The sequence below is a fragment of the Dreissena polymorpha genome, chromosome 14 (genome assembly GCF_020536995.1).
Source record: "Dreissena polymorpha isolate Duluth1 chromosome 14, UMN_Dpol_1.0, whole genome shotgun sequence".
Classification (NCBI taxonomy): domain Eukaryota; kingdom Metazoa; phylum Mollusca; class Bivalvia; order Myida; family Dreissenidae; genus Dreissena; species Dreissena polymorpha.
In genome coordinates this window covers 14,350,244-14,371,916 of record NC_068368.1, presented here as the reverse complement: position 1 = coordinate 14,371,916, position 21,673 = coordinate 14,350,244, and the positions used below count along the sequence as shown (strand labels likewise).

Sequence of the window (21,673 nt, the reverse complement as noted above, 5' to 3'; positions counted from 1 at the left end):
TTATGGGTTTGCCCGTGACACCACATGACTGCACATGTGTAGATACCGAAATTAAGATATCACGCGTCACCTTTAAATAACATGTTTAAAAACAATCAAGACCTTATTCATGCCAGGGACCTACACCATGTCCATGCTGTGTTTTATTACTCCTAAACGAATGCAAATGAACCTTATTTCTACTAATTACGTAAATTATATTTAAAAAAAAAACACGAACTATTATGTGGTTGCCAGATCGATAACAGAAACTATTTAAATCCTCAAATATATTTGATAAAACCGTTTCACTTCCTTGTTTTGCGTAGGGACCTATACACACATATATAGGTCCATATTTATTTCTTCAGTACCGTTTTGGAGGCGCGCGAGAGTATTCGGGATGTAATCGATTTCTGGGATTGTCTATTGTCCTTTAGTGAATTTTCTTGTGCAGAGCATACGTATTGCAGGACTAATGTTATTAAAGGAATGAACATTAATAGACTAAATTGAGCGATTGTTCAGAGTACAATAAACACAACACTTGCATAAGTATTTTGGAATAACTGTGATTTGCTGTCGATTTTTTTATATACCTCCAATTATTGAAGGTAGGGAAATGTATCTTTGTATAATTATAGATGGCTTTTTGAGAAAAGAGAAAATGCAATGGAAAAGGACAATTCCTTTCTCTGTTATATGTACAGAGTTATTGTCCCTAGCATAAATGCATAATTATTAAAAGGGAATAATGTAATACTTGGTTCACTGATAGAGAATCTTAAAACTTAACGTAAACTGGGTAAATAGACCAAAACTTTTTTCAATGGCATATTTGGAGTTATTGCCATTGTTCATATTTGTTGTGGAGAACATAAGTGTATACTATCTATATAATCACCTGAACAAGATTGAATTAATTCGGTTGAATTTCATAAATTGATAAGAGTTTTGCGAGAAAGAGCAGAGTAAAAGTACCATGACTCTTTCTTCAACATTTAGTATCCTTTGTTAATGAACTACATAATATTTTTCCAATCATATCTCAGCAGAGCTGAACATGGCTCATGTAGTCACTCGGTCAAACAATAGGGGCTTATTTACATATTAACACCTTTTTTAAAACGTGTAATGAAATGCCTTAAATATTGGGTTTAACATTGGGAGTATGTTGCTCAATTATAATAACAAGAATATAATTAAGGAAATATAGTGAAATGAAAATGTGGGAGCGCGAACCAGTGTCCTTTGGATGAAAAGGCTGAAGACGTAATCCCTCGTCCATCTGAATTGTTCTCAGATGTTTGTCTACTTTATATTAGTGATGAGCGTGTTGTTATCCATTGTATCAGAAACTACATAAACATTCTAAATTATTCAAAGGTTGTAATGTTTTGTTATATTATCAGTTTGAACTGATAATTATTCGCGCGTTAAGGAGTTGGTCATCTGGTAAAAATCTTGTTACCACTCTTATGATTGGCCACATTAATTGCTCAGTCTTCATGAAACTTAGTCAAAATGTTTATCTTGACAAAACTTATGCCGGTAAGAATATTCATCTTGACAACATCATGCAGCATGCAAAGCCATGTTTGAATCTGGGTCACGTTTGGTAGAAATTAGGTTACCCAGAAATCCCGAAAACTGTCGGTCCGACAGCCAAGACCGACACATGTTGGGATGGTCAGACCATCCGATGGATCCGTTGATTTGTTTGCTCATGTTCTAAAATGTCTCCATCTTGATGTTATAAATAAACAAGAGGGCCAAGATGGCCCTAGTTCGCTCACCTGAGAGGAGTCGGTTCATTCAATCTTTACCTAATGTCAAACATGACCTAGATATTGACCAGACAAACATCATGGTCAAATTTCATCATTATTGAAACAAAACTCTGGCGAAGGGAGTGTTTTTGGTTTTGTAAGATTTGAAATGGTGACCTATATTTTGAGTTGACCCCCCAAACATCAAACTTTGCTTACAAGGATTTTGTATAATATAATGAAAATTTGGACAATCTAAGGGCAATAATTATGGCATAAATTATGTGATTTTGCTCATCATCAAACTTGACTGAGATCTTTCAGCATCTTTGATAAAGAATGCTTGAGAAATGTGAATGCTAAAGTGTTTACAAACCAAATAGGGACGGACGGACAGCGGACAAAGACCAATCCTAAAACCTCACCTGAGCAATCAGGTGAGCAAGTGTGTTTCATCGATCTGAGCCATTTTCCAACTTGTCCAAGAAATCAATAAAACCAATGTATTGACTAAGTTTCACTATGATCAGGCAAAAAATGTGACTTCTATAGTGTTCGATCACAAGGTTTCTCTCTATATAGTCACATAAGGAAAACTGCCCCACCACCTGGCAGCCATGTTTATTGACCCATCGGGACCATTTGCAAACTCATCTGAGAGATATATAAAACAAATCTATTCACCAAGTTTCATGATGATTGGGCAAAAAATGTGACTTCTAGAGTGTTCACAAGCTTTTTTTACTATATAAATAAAAGAAAACTGTCCCCCACCCGGCAGCCATGTTATTCAACTGACTGGAACCATTTTCCAACTCAACTCTTGGATCAAGGAAACACATGTTCTGACCAGATTTCATGAAAATTGAGCAAATAATGTGACTTCTAGAGTGTTCACATGTTTTCACTATATACATATAGAGATAAATGCCCCGCCCACTGGCGGCCATGTTTTTTTTTACCGATCTGGACCATTTTCGAACACGTCCGACATATCAATAAAACCAATGTTTTGATTAACTTTCATGATGATTGGGCAAAAATTGTGACTTCTAGAGTGTTTACAAGGTTTCTCTATAGCCATATAAGGAAAACTGCCCCGCCCACTGGCGGCCATGTTTTTCAATGGACCGGAACCACTTTTGAACTCAACCAACATATCATTAACACAGACATATAGTCAAAGTTACATGAAGATTGGGCAATAAATGTGACTTCTACAGTGTTTACAAGCTTTTTCTTTTTTTGACCTAGTGACCTAGTTTTTGACCCAACATGACCCAGTTCCAAACTCGATCGAGTTTTCATTGGGACAAATCTTCTGACCAAGTTTCATGAAGATCGGACAATAAATGTGGCCTCTAGAGTGTTTACGAACAAATGTGGACGGACGGACGACGGACAAAGACCAGTCACAAAAGCTCACCTGAGCAACCAGGTGAGCTAAAAATAAGAGCTGACACCATAGGATGACATATGCCCCCTATAAACGCTTTGATAGAAGATAAAGCATTTTTCGAAACCTAAACGCAGATTTCGAAACCTCAACGCGGACCCTAACTTCAAAGTCAAGGTCACAGGGGTCAAAAGTTGTGTGCGTTTGGAAAGGCCTTGTCCTTATACACATGCATACCAAATATGAAGGTTATATCTCAAGGGACACAGAAGTTATGAGCATTTTTCGAAACCTAAATGCAGATTTCGAAACCTAAACGCGGACCCTAAGTTCAAGGTAAAGGTCACAGGGGTAAAAATTGTGTGCGTAAGGAAAGGCCTTGTCCATATACACATTCATACTCAATATGAAGGTTATATCTCATGGGACATAGAAGTTATGAGCATTTTTCGAAACCTAAACACAGATTTCGAAACCTTAACGCGGACCCTAAGTTCAACGTCAAGGTCACAGGGGTAATTTTTTTTGTGCATATGGAAAGGCCTTGTCCATATACACATGCATACCAAATATGAAGGTTATATCTCAAGGGACACAGAAGTTATGAGCATTTTTCGAAACCTAAATGCAGATTTCGAAACCTAAACGAGGATTCTAAGTTCAAGGTCACAGGGGAAAAAAATTGTGTGTATGGAAAGGCCTTGTCCATATACACATGCATACCAAATATGAAGGTTATATCTCAAGGGACATAGAAGTTATGAGCATTTTTCGAAACCTAAACGCAGATTTTGAAACCTAAACGCGGTACCTATTTCAAGGTCAAGGTCACAGGGGTAAACATTTTTGTGCGTATGAAAGGGGGCATAAAAACATCCAACCTCGAATAACAATTAACACATAAATGAAACACAACTACACTGTATTATTATGAAAACATTAATTATCAAAGGGAAGTAACTACTGTTTTCTTAAATGCAATATTTAGAAGAGTTGCCTCACATGTTACATGACCTTAATTCATGATTGTTTGCAAGCCTTTTTACTATATACATATAAGGAAAACTGCCAAGTCCCCCTGGCAACCATGTTTTTCAACAGACCAGAACCATTTTCAAACTTAACTCACGTATCTAGGAAACAAAAGTTCCGACAAAATTTCATTTAAATTGGACCAAAAATGTGACTTCTAGAGTGTTCACGTGTTTTCACTATATCCATATAGAGAAAAACGCCCGCCCACTGGCGGCCATGTTTTTTTCACTGCTCTGGACCATTTTCCAACTCGTCCAAGAAATCAATAAAACCAATGTTTTGACCAACTTTCATGATGATTGGGCGAAAATTGTGACTTCCAGAGTGTTTACAAGGTTTCTCTATAGCCAAATAAGGAAAACTGCCCCGCCCACTGGCGACCATGTTTTTCAACGGACCGGAACCACTTTTGAACTCAGCCAACATATTAAGACAAACATTTTGACAAAGTTACATGAAGAATGGGCATGAAATGTGACTTCTACAGTGTTTACAAGTTTTTTTTGACCTAGTGACCAAGTTTTTGACCCGGCACAACCCAGTTTCGAACTCGACCGAGATTTCATTGGGACGAAGCTTCTGACCAAGTTTCATGAAGATCGGACAATAAATGTGGCCTCTAGAGTGTTTACGAACAAATGTTAACGGACGGACGTACGACGGACAAAGACCGGTCACAAAAGCTCACCTGAGCAATCAGGTGAGCTAACAATGCAATAGTTTGGTGTCAGAACCAGAATCATGACATTACTAACAAGAGATTGCCAAGCAATATGGTCCCCTTCCGGTGAAACTCCACCATTGTCAGTAAAAAAATTGTATTTGTTGCCATATCAGCCAGAATTTTTTACGTAGGAACAAAATGAAATGACGTGCATAATCTCCATATTGCCATCTAATCATGTTTCAAGTTTCATGAAAAAAAGAAGAACTTTTAAAGTTATCGCAGGATCCAGAAAAGTGTGACGGACTGACTGACAGACAGACTGACAGACAGACGGAGTGCAAACCATAAGTCCCCTCAGGTTTCACCGGCAGGGGACAAAAAGTACTTTTAGTCGACGAAACTTATGGAGCTCTTGTGCTTACTCCTACATTCTTAATCTGGTAGCGGATAACTCATGCTTTTATAATTTCACATATATTGCTTTTATAGTGTTCTAGCGAAATCGCTTTTCATTGCATAGTGTTCACAAATGTTGCAAAACACTTGTTAAGTTATCACACACAAAATTCGTGAGACGAATCGTCAAAAAAATATAAAAACAAACGGCGACAAATATCAAAAATTCTTTAAGTTTACAGAGTACGAATCAAACATCCGTTTATGATTTGCTTTATGATTGGTTAAATCAAATACGGCGCCATTATCTTAGCCACTCGATAAAATAGTGTATTCGAGATGTTACTAAGTGTATTCAAATATTTATTTTTCATTGTCCAAGATGGCATTGTCTGCTTTACGAAACAAGATTGAATTGCGAAATCCTTCTATCAAGGATATCCTCGAAAAAGAAACCAATTTATAAAAGCCATTCAGGGGCGGGTTCAGGATTTCTGGTTGGGGGGGGGGGATATTAAAAGATTTGCTGGGAGTCCATGGGGCCGCTAGGGCTCCTGATGGGTGCATGGCAAAGCCCTGCTAGGGAGGTCTGCGGGGCGTAGCCCCCGTAAGCTCCACGATTTTAGTGAATTTTAAGGCTTTGACAACCACTTCTCGAGCATGTCACGCCTTATGTACTTTCATCAAAGTGCGACTTGAAAAACCGGGCGACAGTGAGTCTAATGTTTAACCATTTAGCGATTGTCTGTGATTAGTGGGAAATGTTGTGTACGAAAAAGGAAAAAAAATGAGTTTTAATAGGTGATTTAGATCTAGTTAAGTGTGAAACATCAAATAAATTGACTTTACTTTGGCGATGTACAAATGTACCGAGTAATTTTAAAATCTCACAATGAACGACATAATTATGGCCTTGACAAGCTCATTTATGGCCATTTTTTACCTTTGAACTCAAAGTGTGACCTTTACCTTGGAGATATCGTCGTATTTTTTTCGCATGACACACCGTCCAATGATGGTCAACAAATGTGCCAAATGATTTTTAAGTCTCAGATTAAATGACAAGGTTATGGCCTGGACAAGCTCATTTATGGGCATTTTGACCTTTGAACTCCAAGGGTGACCTTGACCTTGGAGATATTGATGTACATCTTTCGCATGACACACCGTCTTATGATAGTGAACAAATGTACTAAGTCATTTTAAAATCCAATAATAAATCAAATAAATGACATAGTTATAGTTCGAACAAACGTTCGGTTTTAAACGCACTAAGTGACCCCATGACATAGTTTTTGACCCGGCATGAACCATATTCAAACTTGACTAAGACATCATCTAGATACAACTTTTGACCAAACGTTGTGAAGATCAGATGAAATTTTCGGGACACAAGACCGACCGACCGACCGACATACATACCGACCGAGCGACAAAGTGAATCCTATATAGCCCCCATTACCAATGGTAATGGGGGTATAATTAATGGCACGTGAATATGAACATTGTGTAGTTCTTATATTTTCTTATAACTTTAAACTAAAAAGCTTGAACGCAGGAAAAATACATACAGAATAAAGCATACATCTACAAAATTATTAAAATTAATGTTATAATACATTTTTTTAAAGAAATTGATATGTTATCAACGCAAGCTATCTCAAATTACTTTCCTATATGTACCTGCCGTACTTCATGTTTAACGTATACTTAAAGACTTTACTTTACTCGGTAAACCGGTTAATTACTGGTTACAGCAAAAGGTTAAATGGTTAATGCTTTTTTGTAAACTTTTGCATCCCTAGTTTGGACCTTAAAAGTACTTCACAATAATCATCTGCCAAATCTTCATTCATATATAATATTAGGGCGGAACACTAACTGTCTGATTATAATTTGACTAGAAAGCAAATATAGGCAATCATTATAGTTATTAAAATAAACAAAAGATGTGTTTGTCAGAAACACAATGCCCCCTAATGCGCCGCTTTGAATTATTTTTTTGACCTTTGACCTTGAAGGATGACCTTTCACCACTCAAAATTTGCAGCTCCATGAGATACACATGCATGCCAATTATCAAGTTGCTATGTTCAATATTACAAAAGTTATGAAGAAGGTAAAAGTTTTGGTTAAAGTTTTTGAATTAGTTTTTTTGACTTTTGACCTTGAAGGATGACCTTGACCTTTCACCACTCATAATGTGCAGCTCCATGAGATACACATGCATGCCAAATATCAAGTTGCTATCTTCAATATTGCAAAAGTTATGACCAAGGTTAAAGTTTTGGTTAAAGTTTTGGGACACACGCACGCATGCACGCACGCATAAAAATATTTAACATAATATATAACTAGTGACCTCAAAATCAATAGGGGTCATCTGCGAGTCATGATCAATCTACCCATCAAGTTTCATGATCCTAGGCGTATGCGTTCTTGAGTTATCATCCGGAAACCATTTTACTATTTCGGGTCACCGTGACCTTGACCTTTGACCTAGTGACCTCAAAATCAATAGGGGTCATCTGCAAGTCATGATCAATCTACCCATGAAGTTTCATGATCCTAGGCGTATGCGTTCTTGAGTTATCATTCAAAAACCATTTTACTATTTCGGGTCACCGTGACCTTGAACTTTGACCTAGTGAACTCAAAATCAATAGGGGTCATCTGCGAGTCATGATCAATGTACCTATGAAGTTTCATGATCCTAGGCCCAAGCGTTCTTGAGTTATCGTCTGACAACCACCTGGTGGACGGACCGACAGACAGACCGACCGACAGACCGACATGAGCAAAGCAATATACCCCCTCTTCTTCGAAGGGGGGCATAAAAATGATAATAATTAAATATAGTTATGTTACATAATAATACTAATAACACTAAAAAGTATTTATTTATGAAAAATTATTATGTTGGAAATAACTACTCTGATTTTACAACAAACAAATAAAGAAAGAATATTTTCAACCCTGTCATTTTGTTTTTGGAATATGGAATTGGGAATTTTATCGGCATTTTCTTGAAATTGGGAAAATTAATTCATTAGCCTTTTTTTTCCACACGAAAAGTTCACTAATTAGGGAAATACTAAATTTGATATAACACTTTATAATCATTAAAATTAAAAGAACAAAATCATAAAATACTTTGTTAGATGTAATTGAATTAAAATTGAGATAAAATACGCATAAGACACTTCTTCCTAAAAAAAAATTAAAAAACAAATATTTTTTTTTGAAAATGGGAATTTTTTGCCACATTTTGGGAAAAAGTATACTTTTTGGGATTGGGAACATAGCCGAATTCCGGCTATAAAATCGGGCCAAAAAAAACCCCTGAAAGTCATCATGTAAAGCAACTCCTGCAAGCTTTTTAGATCAATGCTTTAAATTAATAAAGGATATTTTTGAGAATATGTTGCGGTTCTCATGAGATTTTATATAAAAACAACATGCGATTCAATACCTACTTATTGCTTCAATGTATTTTACCATGCATAGCGCGTAGTTTTTTACCTTCAAATTTTAAAATAAAAATTCAGTGCGCGTAATACATTGACACAACGCTTTCCTGGTTGCTAAATTGCAAAAAATCCATTTCGTAATCGTAAATCTTCACAATTGCCGCCATTTTTTTTATTGCAGAAAACTACACCCTATAATGTTATAGACTGAAAGGGCCGTTGTCGAAACAACAAAAAGCGGGAAAGGGTAGGAATGAACGGGGTAGTAACAGTTTTGACAAAAATTAAAAGATGAAAAAATGTCTTTGTTGGTGTTTTCACACTTCTTTATTGATTGTTCATTAAAAAAAAAATCGAGGTATATCAATCCCCGCGTCGTCGCGGTATTATTTGTTTAAGTTTTTGTTGTCATGAAAACTCGTTGATTTACAACGCAAAACGTCTTATTTGAACTGACGCTAATTATTTCAATCATATTTCTCAACTTCGCTTTTGCTTTATTTTGATAATTTAATCCAAATTTTAATGTTAGCAATTCCGAAAATTTGCACTCTATGTGAATTGACAGTTTGACGTCATCAAAGGAAAGCCGCTTCCTGTCTGAAGCAATAAAGCGACAAGTTTCTCGCCGACAAAACTGGCTTCCTTTGTCTAGCAATCAACATGCCGAACCAATCGTGTGTTTGTTCCTCAATGGCAATCGTCCAATTAAATAATAGCACGTGCAAAGCTTCGCCTTCGAACCTTTTTGCAGAGAACGGAGGTGGAGTTAAACGGTTAATTGAGCAAGTGTTATACGTTAGTTGAGTTCCGATTGGCCGAAATTTCTCGGCCCTAAGCATTGAAACGACGAATACATTTATCAATGATTTTCCGATCTCTGCATTAATATGCTACCGTGCGAGTATACTTCGTAGGTTACAAACCAACAATAGAGATATACTCATTTTAGTTTCTTTCAATAGAGACAAACAAATGATATTTGTCTAATGGCTTTACGCCGATAACACCAACTGTATGGAATTGAGCGTTCGGGTGTATTGTTTGACTCACTTTAAATACCGATCAACTAGACGCAGTGACGGCGCGAAATACCGGGTCAAACTGGATTAAATCGGGAGCATCTCTTAATGGGGAAATATTTAAGTCGATGAAAAATAAAATGGGATCCACGGACGATTTGCGTAAAATTGGACATTGCGATGTTGCGGGTCTGCAGAAGACTATGTCATACGATGTTGTGAGCGGCAGGTAATGAAAATGTTACACTGTTCAAATGTGAGGAATAGGTAATAGTGGTTCGAATTTAACGCGCAGGGGTCTTGAAAAAACACGCGCAGTGCGCGACAATAAGGACATATACGGTGTTCTCGAGAGAATAATCTTAAAAATTGTCGAAAATATAGTGCTTTGCAACCCAGCTCCTGATCGTATAAACGCTCCCTACTTTAAAACAAAACATTAAGCACCCGAAAAACTCAGATTAAATGATTGCGCAATATAAGAATAGCTGCCATTTTCGGCCCAATTTTCAGGTTTTTGATCTTGAATTCTTTTTTTTTCTCCATTTTTGCTTTAAAAAATCGCATGCGCGTTATACATGGGAGCGCGCTATACATGGTAAAATACGGTAGTTATTATAAACATAGACTATTTTGGATCATATTATTGCAATGCTCAAAAGCTAACCTGTTCGTGTGTGTGTGTGTTTGTGTTTGACATTCATATTTTAAAACTGAGTATTTGGTACAAAACAGCATGCTATGCTATTTCACTTGTTGTAAATGTTTCACTCAATTACAGATATGGACACCTGTGTAATGAAAAAACTTTTTGCATTTTATGTACATATTTTAAACATTAAGATCAAAGCAAGCTGTGATCTTTTCATTTTATTGGCAATTGGGTTCTTTCGTATGTTGAACCAAACTTATAATTTAAACTTCAAAATCTATACAATTGGTTGACTTTAAGATTTTATCTTACAACTGCCGTGGCCTTAATGACTATAAAAAACGTAATGATGTATTAAACTATTTGAAAAACCAACAAGATGTGTTTGTGAAACACAATGTCCCCCTATATGACGTTTGACCTTGAAGGATGACCTTGACCTTGTGAAGGATGACCTTGACCTTTCACCACTGAAAATGTGCAGCTCCATGAGATACACATGCATGCCAAATATCAAGTTGCTATCTTCAATATTGCAAAAGTATTCATAAAATAAGTGATTTGGGCCACATATATTTGACCTCTGACCTTGGAGGATGACCTTGACCTTTCACCACTCAAAATGTGCAGCTCCATGAGATGCACATGCATGCCAAATATCAAGTTGCTATCTTCAATATTGCAAAAGTATTTATAAAATAAGCAATTTGGGCCACATATATTTGACCTCTGACCTTGAAGGATGACCTTGACCTTGACCTTTCACCACTCAAAATGTGCAGCTCCATGAGATACACATGCATGCCAAATATCAAGTTGCTATCTTCAATATTGCAAAAGTATTCATAAAATGAGCGATTTTGGCCACATATATTTGACCTCTGACCCTGAAGGATTACCTTGACCTTGAACTTTCACCACTCAAAATGTGCAGCTTCATGAGATACACATGCATGCCAAATATTAAGTTGCTATCTTCAATATAGCAAAAGTTATTGCAAAATGTTAAAGTTGGCCCAAACAGACCAACAGACAGACCAACAGACCAACAGACAGGGCAAAAACAATATGTCCCCCACTACTATAGTGGGGGACATAAAAAGCAAATGTATATTGTTTACAAGATTGTCACTTCTCCCAATCAACAGAAAAACAGGTATCTATTCAGTGGGATGGGGTTTGTTATTTCAGTCATGGTACTTCGAACTCTAGAGGGGTGTGCATTTTGTTTAAAAAGAATACAGCGGTAACCATCCATGCCACCATAACAGATCAAACTGGAAATTACTTACTTTTGGATTTAACATTTGATACAAAAAGATTTACTCTATGTACTGTATACGGACCCAATAATGATAAACCAGATTTTTATGCTGAGCTTTTTTATAAAATTGACATAATCAGAAACGACACCTATATAACATGTGGGGATTTTAATCTAGTACAAGATACTAAACTAGATTATTCAAATTATAAAAACCTAGATAAGAACAAAAAGTCAAGAGAATTTTTATCTACTGTTATAAATGATAGAAGCTTGATAGATACGTTTAGACTAATCAATTGTGATGTTACCCAATATACATGGAGAAAACCAAATACTCATCAGCAAGCAAGACTAGATTTCTTCCTTGTCACTCGCAATATTGTGCAGTATATAAGACAATCTGAAATTAAAGCTAGCTACAAATCTGACCATTCAGTTATATCTTTAGATTTAAATCTCTGTGAAGTAACCCATGGTAAAGGACTATGGAAGATCAACAATTCATTATTGCATGACGAAGAATATCTAATGATTATTAAATCAAAAATTGGAGAAATTAAAAAACAGTACTGCCTACCTGTTTATAATATAGAATTGCTAAATACTATTGATGATAACTTGTTGCAATTTACTATAAATGATCAACTATTTTTCGGCGTTAGCTGTATACGCCAGCTTTTCACCTTAGCCTGACCTTTGTAAGCGTCCAATAGAATTCAAATAAAACTTCCCGCGGCCAAGAACAGATGAATACACTTCATTGACTGCATTGGCTGATTTGAGAATACGACCAGAACATTGGAAACATGTCCGCGTCTTTGTAACACTGTTGTACTGCGTGTTCAGCATGAAACAATTTTATATCTAATGAAAAGGCTTAATAGATAGAACAGTTTTACACTCAATCTCGACATCAATACAGTTTGTGCGTCCACCTTTTATTTTCAGAAGATTTTTAGCGCATGAACTTTTGCACTTAAAGGCCACTTTGTGTGAATGTCAGAGTTTACATACAGGTCATTGCTGCGTCTCTACCCTATGTGCTGATCGGAGTTCGCGGCCAGGAAAATAATCGTTACATAATAAAGACGCTATAGCGTTAACTAGGTGAACTGGAATTTTCTTTAGACCAGACAGATGTTAAATGAAGATATCCATCGATATCATATGGTATGTCAATAATAGATTCTTAATGTGTTTTACAACAATATCATGATAAATATTATTTTTAATTAATTTAACAAGAATTATGCCATCATATTGACTAATGAATTAAGCATGAGCGCAATGATTCTCGATACTGTTAATAATCGAATCAAATAGAAACGCCAGACAAACCACTAAAACAGGTTTGTTCGAAGTTTAAAATATGTACGGATACTTCGCGTGTGGCCGATTGACTCATATGTTTTAATTTCACTTCCATTCTTCTTTTGGTTTTCTGTTTTGTATCTATACGTTTATGACCAGCAATATGTAATAATGTAAAATAAGCCACGAAAACTCCGCGTATCATCCCGTACTGCGTTTGCTGCAGCTAAGAACTGCACAGAAAAAGACATTCGCTATCTTTGATCTCATTCATTGAAGACTTTACCTTTCATTAACTGCAACCGCAATCAACGCCGTATATCTTTTTTAAAGATATTTCTTGTTAGAAACTCTTCTAATGGAAATCAGAGGCAAAACAATATCTTTTTCATCTTACAAGTCCAAACAGAGGAGGGATAGGGAATTTTTTCTTTTAAATCAAATTGAAACACTTGAAAAAAATATTAATGAAATGAACATTGATGCGCTTAACTTACTGCAACAGGAACTATCAAATATACGTGAAACCAAATTAAAGGGATCATTCATACGATCAAGAGCAAAATGGATAGATGATGGTGAAAAACCAACAAAATATTTTTTTGGAAAAACAATATTCATCTAGTAAAACTATACCTTATATTATAAACAATGATGGCAAAAATGTATATGATCAAAAAGAAATTTTAACTGAAGCTGCTAAATATTACAAGACTTTATATACAGTAACGGTAACATATGAAACCAATAGTAATTCTGACATATTTGATGAGCTAGAACAATATCAAATAACTAAACTAAGTAATGATGAATCTCAGGCATTAGAAGGTTTGCTGAGGCATTAGAAGGTTTGCTGACAATCGAAGAAATCTCTGCTACACTAAAAAATATGAAAAATGAGAAAAGCCCAGGCTCAGATGGCTTCACTACAGAGTTTTTCAAAATTTTCTGGAAGGATCTTAAATTTTTCATTCTCAGAAGTCTAAATTATGCCTTCATCTCAGGATCCTTATCAATCACTCAAAAACAGGGAATCATAACATGCATACCAAAAGAAAACAAACCAAGACAATTCTTACAAAATATTAACACTTTTAAATGTTGTTTATAAGATAGCCTCAGGTACAATTGCAAATAGATTAACAAGAGGGCCATGATGGCCCTGAATCGCTCACCTGACTCATTAAGATCAGATGAAAACTATGACCTCTATTGTCTACACAATGTTTTTCTATGATTTGACCTAGTGACCTAGTTCCTGACTCTAGATGACCCAAATACAATCCCAATCCAGATTTCATCAAGATAAACATTCTGACCACAGTTCATAAATATTGGATGAAAACTGTGACCTCTATTGTCAAAACAAGGTTTTTCTGTTTATTTGACCTAGATTTTTACCCCAGATGACCCAAATACAATCCCACCCAGATTTCATCAAGAATTCTGACCAAATTTCATAAAGGTTGGATGAAAACTGTGATCTCTAATGTCTACACAAGGTTTTTCTATTATTTGACCTAGTGACCTAGTTTTTGACCCCAGATGACCCAAATAAAATCCCAACCCAGATTTCATCAAGATAAACATTCTGACCAAATTTCATTAAGATTGGATGAAAACTGTGACCTCTATTGTCTACAGAAGGTTGTTCTATTATTTGACCTAGTGACCTTGTTTTTGACCCCAGATGACCCAAATACAATCCCAAACCGGATATCATCAAGATAAACATTTTGACCAAATTTCATCAAGATTGGATGCAAACTGTGACCGCTACTGTCTTCACAAACAAATTGTTGACGGACGGACGCACGGACACACACAGGCACGCACAACGGACGCCGGACATCACACGATCACATAAGCTCACCGTGTCCTAAAAATATGTGTCGGAGATAAACATGAACAGTTGTGGTTAAAATCCCATAGAAACAAGGGCTGTTTGTAAAACATGCATGCCCCCCTATATGGGCTATAAGTTGTAGTAGCAGCCATTGTGTGAATACGTTTTTTGTCACTGTGAATGGTGGTGGTGGTGGTGGTTGTGGTGTAGTAGTAGTAGTAGTAGTAGTAGTAGTAGTAGTAGTAGTAGTAGTAGAAGTAGTAGTAGTAGTAGTAGTAGAAGTAGTAGTAGTAGTAGTAGTAGTAGTAGTAGTAGTAGTAGTGGTAGTAGTAGTAGTAGTAGTAGTAGTAGTAGTAGTAGTAGTAGTAGTAGTAGTAGTAGTAGTAGTAGTAAAAGTAGTAGTAGTAGTGGCAGTAGTAGTAGAAGTAGTAAAAGTAGACGTGGTGGTGGTGGTGCTGGTGGTAGTAGTACTAGTAGTAGTAGTACTAGTAGTAGTAGTAGAAGTAGTAGTAGTAGTAGTAGTAGTAGTAGTAGTAGTAGTAGTAGTAGTAGTAGTAGTAGTAGTAGTAGTAGTAGTAGTAGTAGTAGAAGTAGTAGAAGTAGTAGTAGTAGTAGTAGTAGTAGTAGTAGTAGTAGTAGTAGTAGTAGTAGTAGTAGTAGTAGTAGTAGTAGCAGTAGCAGTAGCAGAAGCAGTAGCAGCATTACAAGACCAATACTTAAGAATGATCAAATGGGAAAAGGTAACCTAGCACTGGCAGTAAATCAGGGTTCCCGCTGTCGATCGCCATTGGCGCCAATTGCGACAAAATAAAAAATCTGGCGACAAAATTTCGTAAATGGCGATTTTAAACAAGAAATATCTTTAAAAAAGATATACGGCGTTGATTGTGGTCGATGTTTATGAACGATCAAAAGTTATCTCTATGAGATAAAAAGTAGCGGATGCCTTTTTTCTGCGCAGTTGTTAGCTACATCATAAGCAAATCAATTACGGGGTGTTGCGCCAGATTTCGTGGCTTATTTTGCTTTATGTGATATTATTACTCAGATATCTATATTTACAGAATAGAAAAACACAAGAAACATGAAAATAAACGAGTGCATATAGGTCAGCCGGCAATACTCGAATCTTATTTAATTGCATAATTATAGTATAGCGAATTATTGTGGTCATGCTTAATAAACTGGTCTAAATGGATAAATATTTCTAATTAATTTTATCAAAATTGGTCCTTATCATGCAAATTTTGAAACCATATTAAAAATCGATGATTGACATACCACAATAATATCGCCGAATATCTTTATTTAGTATCTTTCTGATCAAAACAGACTTCAAGTGCACAAAGTTTACGAGACGGCGTTTATATAAAGATTTCTGCAACTGACCGCAAACTGACCTTGATACCTTGCGGATTGGAATGCAATGCATTACAGTCACTACGTTATTGTCAGTAAGACACAATGATCGCAACCCCTTTTGCGAACTCCGGTGATGAACTGTATATAAACTCTGACTTTCACAAAATGACCGCGTATTGACCCGAAACCTCGCGGGTTGAAATGCAATGCAAGTAAGTACTAAATATGACAACATAGCCTTTAGTTAAACGCTTTTGCGCTGGTAATTCTCTGAAAATAAAAGGTGAACGCACAAACTGTATTTATGTCGAAAATTGATTGTAAAACTGTTCTATCTATTGGGCCTTTTCATTAGAGATAAAATTGTTTCATGCAGTAAAACAGTGTTACAAAGACGCGGATATGTTTCCAATGTTCTGGTGTTAAACTCAAATCAGCCAATGGAATAAATGAAGTGTATTCATTCGTACCTAGCCGCGGGAAATTTTATTTGAGTATTATTGGACACTTACAAAGGTCAAGTCAGGGTGAAAAGCTGGCTTATTCAGCTTACGCCGAAAAAATCGTCATTTTTCTGCATTTATATTTTCTTAAAATGACAAAAGACGCTGTGTTTACCAGCCGCTTTACGGCAGTCGTAATACTATAGATTTCCATGATGTAAGCGATACAGCTGTTTTCAATGGAGCGTGGAGCTGACTGCATACTACCGCAAAGTGGCATGTTATGGTGATAATTGCGATTATCTGGAGTGTTGTTGCAAGTTATCTTAATTGGTCGGCAGTTTTATTGCATCAGAGATAAGGCAATATTGAAACATGCCGACTTTGCGCTTAAATGTGAAGTGTTTGTCACAGTGTTCGTAGCAGATTCAAGACCATTAAATTGACAACAATGACAATCAAAAAGGTAAGTATCGATTGTTTTTAGAAAAATCGGGTGTAATTATAGAAAATTGTAAAACATTTTACCCGTATTGGTTCTAGTTAAACATTGACATATTTCTGTTTCACTCGTCAAAATGGCATATTCAGAGTGTAAAACGACTTTTAAAAAGTGAACATTAGATTCTCCTAATTTTGAGACTCATTCAAAATGCAAACGTTCCCCTCCCTAACATTCACCAGCTAACAAACAAAAACCAAACAAACAGTTGTTTATCAGAATTTTATTTCCTTCAATATGATTTCCAACACACAATCTATGCTGTGTGAACTCTTTATATCCTCATCACTTATCAATTCACTCACTACCGAATGTACTGTTTTAAGAAAGGTAAACATAGTTAAGCACATTTATATTATTCATATACTACACATTAATTGATTATTATTAGTTTAATATTAATATTATATCTCCCTTTTTGTATTTTCAGAATACCATAGAGCTTATGAAGCACCAATACTGTGGCAACATAGTCACGCTGCTAAGAAGGTGTCAATCAACAAAAGTTACAACTGATTGAATGTGCCTTTATTTAATGAACAATTTTAAATGTGTTGTTATTATAAATACTACTGTTATTAAATCAATTCCTTTAACATACTGTAAATGCTCATTTTTTTGGTATTATAATAACATGATCTTCATCGCCCAAATGTTGCCCCAGTGTGGCGACAACTTTTTTAATTTGGCGAAAGTAAGTGGCGACAACTTTTGAAAGCCCAGAGGGAACCCTGTAAATATGGGGCTCATTTACAGGTCAGATTTGGAATCTCTGCTGTAAAATGAGATTTTGAATGAATTAAAGGGAGGCAAATCTGTAATAAAAAGAACATGCATAAACCGTAGTTGTTTCCCTTGTTTGAACCATGCTAAATCCTTACAAGTTTTGAAAGAATTGGATGAAAAATTTGGACTTTATTGCATAAACACCATTTTCTCAATTCAAGGGGAGGTAATTCTGTACTTCATGGACCAATAATGCTCATTTTTTGTAGGGTTCGTGTCCTCATTGATATAAAGACACTGTGCAAATTTGGAAAGGATCGGACAAAAAATGTGGAAGATTTTTGAAAGTTTTCACAAAATAGGCAAAAACGAATAAACATGCAAAGTTCAACGAGCTCCTGCGGCCATGTTTTTTGACGAATCAAATTTCTTTGAACAACTTTTTCAGTGGAGCCTTAAAGGTCATCCCTGTGAAATTTTTTGAAAATCTGATGAGCGGTTTCTGACAAGAAGATTTTTTAAGGTTTTTACCATATATGGTCATGGCGGCCATCTTGGTTATGTGATCAAATTTTTTTTAACAATTCTTTTGTCCCATGACCTAGGGATGCTCCACATGAAATTTAGTTGAAATTGGCTCAATGGTTTAGTAGAAGAAGATGTTTACAAATTGTTTACAGACGGACGGCCGGACGCCGGACTGTGAGTGATCACAATAGATCACCCCGAGCTATCACTCAGGTGAGCTAAAAACTGTTCTAGACAAACTTATTTCTGACGACCAAACTGGCTTTATTAAAGGTAGATATATAGGAGAAAACACAAGACTACTATACGATATTTTAAAATACACAAAATATAACAAAATACCTGGACTTTAAATGACATTGGACTTTGAAAAGGCCTTCGATACACGCTCCTTTAATTTTATTGAAAAAACCTTACTGCATTTTAATTTTGGTACTATGCTCAGAAAATGGGTCCATCTCTTCTTATATAACACCATGACAACTATTCAAATAAATGGGTTTCTATCAGATTTCATTAGAATTGAAAGAGGATGCCGTCAAGGTGACACAATCAGCTCATATATCTTTATTTTAAGCGCAGAAATTTTGGCCATTCTAATTCGAAACTCATAAAAAATAAAAGGAATAAAAATAGAAAATGTTGAATATAAGATATCTCAATATGCAGATGATACCTCTCTCTTCTTAGATGGTTCTGATATCTTTCTTAATTCTGTTTTGCAGTTATTACATAATTTTGCTTTAGAGTCTGGATTGAAAATAAACTTTGACAAAACAAATCTGATATGGATAGGTTAAAAAAATATAGCACTCACTCAATTAAAATTAAGTACAAACTTCAATGGGGCACAACAAATTTCAAAGTGTTAGGCATAATATTTGATGTAGATTTAGAAAAAATGGCTGAGTTAAAATTTCAAAACAAAATAGCGAGTTTACAAAGTGTAATACAATTTTGGAAAAGAAGATATCTTACACCATTAGGAAAGATAATCATAGTTAAAACATTGTTGCTTCCCCTTTTTACACACTTCTCTTCCTAGCCCAGGATCCAATGTTTTGTAACAAATCCAAAATTGTTTTAACAACTTCATATGGAATGGACCTATAAAAATTAAAGTCACTATCACGCTCACCAATACATACGGCTACTGTATTATGCTATATAAAAACATTCGACAACAAGTAGTACCATACGATGGTTAATTACAATAGGAAGACCCTAAAAACAAGTAACATTGATGTAAAAACGTTATATTACAAGCATTCAGCAAGTTTTAAGCATCTAAATATCGTTCCACGATGTAATGTTCTTTCGCTTTCGAGTCAGGATCAGATTCATTCGGGTTGCGTTCATTTGCATAATTTATACAAGCCATTTTCGCATTCGCTAAGTTCCAGTTACCCAGAATTCATTTTGATTTCACAAAATGATTATCCATGAGAGCTACGTCATGCTTCCGACGCTTACCGTATCAAATCTCGTGTTCGCCCGTAAATGTTCGGATATTTCACGGTAGATATAAATGGAATTATTTGTGGCCACAAAAAAATAAAAACAAGCATTTTGTATCTCGTTAAATCAATTCTACCAGACAACATCTAACGTTGAAATTTTGCTAAAAGGAACATTGATTTTTTATGGGTTAGCTTTATTTAACGAAATATTCGATATTTTTGAGCGTGATTGTTACTTTAAGCATAATATACTTATAAAATCTTATGAAGATGGAGGGCTCAATATGATTGATGTTTACTCATTTGAAAAAAGTATGAAGCTTACATGGATAGAGAAATAAGTAACATGTACAGGAAAATGTTTCCAACTTGTGTATTCACTGCTCAATGTTAAAAAAAAAGATAAATATGGGAAATGCTTATATCGACAAAATTGTTGAAAATCTTACAAATCTTTTCTGGAGGGATGTGCTGATATATTATAGAATGTACATAAACAAAATCAAAAAACCCTGATGATTTACTTGACATGCCACTTTTTAATAACAACAACTTAAAGATCGGTGATAATAGTTTTTATGAAAAAGTATGTATGAACGTGGCATACGATTTATAAGAGACATATTATGTACCTCTGGAAAAATTAAATCTAAGCAAGAAATTGAAGCTTGTACAGGTAAAAATATCAATTTTCTATTTTACGAAGGTCTAAAACGATCTGTAGCATAGTTCATTAAAACTCAGGTTTTGCATCTGTAAAAGCAACATCCAATGATGAAGCTTATATTTCTTGTTACCTAAAATTTGTTTTTGCACAGAAACAAAATAGACTAGTATATGAAACTATTATTTCAAATACTGAAAAACCTTCAAGTGAAGCAAAATGAATTGCAATATTTAACAAGGGCTGTTTGTAAAACATGCATGCCCCCCATATGGGCTCTCAGTTGTAGTGACAGCCATTGTGTGAATATGTTTTTTGTCAAAGTGACCTTGACCTTTGACCTAGTGACCTGAAAATCAATAGGGGTCATCTTCGAGTCATGATCAATGTACCTATGAAGTTTCATGATCCTAGCCATAAGCGTTCTTGAGTTATCATCGGGAAACCATTTTACTATTTTGGGTCACCATGACCTTGACCTTTGACCTAGTGACCTGAAAATCAATAGGAATGATCTGCCAGTCATGATCAATGTACCTATAAAGTTTCATGATCATAGGCATAAGCGTTCTTCAGTTATCATCCGGAAACTATTTTACTATTTCGGGTCACCGTGACCTTGACCTTTGACCTAGTGACCTGAAAATCAATAGGGGTCATCTGCCAGTCATGATCAATGTACCTATGAAGTTTCATGATCTTAGCCGTAAGCGTTCTTGAGTTATCATCCGGAAACCATTTTACTATTTCGGGTCACCGTGACCTTGACCTAGTGACCTGAAAATCAATAAGGGTCATCTGCAAGTCATGATCAATGTACCTATGAAGTTTCATGATCCTAGGCATAAGCGTTCTTGAGATATCATCCGGAAACCATTTGACTATTTCGGGTCACCGTGACCTTGACCTTTGACCTAGTGACCTGAAAATCAATAGGGGTCATCTGCAAGTCATGATCAATCTACCTATCAAGTTTCATGATCCTAGGCATAAGCGTTCTTGAGTTATCATCCGGAAACCATTTTACTATTTCGGGTCACCGTGACCTTGACCTTTGACCTTGTGACCTGAAAATCAATAGGGGTCATCTGCGAGTCATGATCAATCTACCTATCAAGTTTCATGATCCTAGGCATAAGCGTTCTTGAGTTATCATCCAGAAACCATTTTACTCTTTC

At 35.7% G+C, this 21,673-nt stretch overlaps 1 long non-coding RNA gene across 1 annotated transcript; it reads right to left on the bottom strand.

Moving 5' to 3' along the window:
- Window positions 1-10,593: 10,593 nt before the first annotated feature.
- On the bottom strand, window positions 10,594-11,490 carry LOC127858260 (uncharacterized). Its single transcript, XR_008038832.1, has 2 exons — window positions 11,121-11,490; window positions 10,594-10,974 (listed from the first exon to the last, which is right to left on the bottom strand). It is a non-coding gene; the product is annotated as an uncharacterized LOC127858260 (long non-coding RNA).
- Window positions 11,491-21,673: the final 10,183 nt, after the last annotated feature.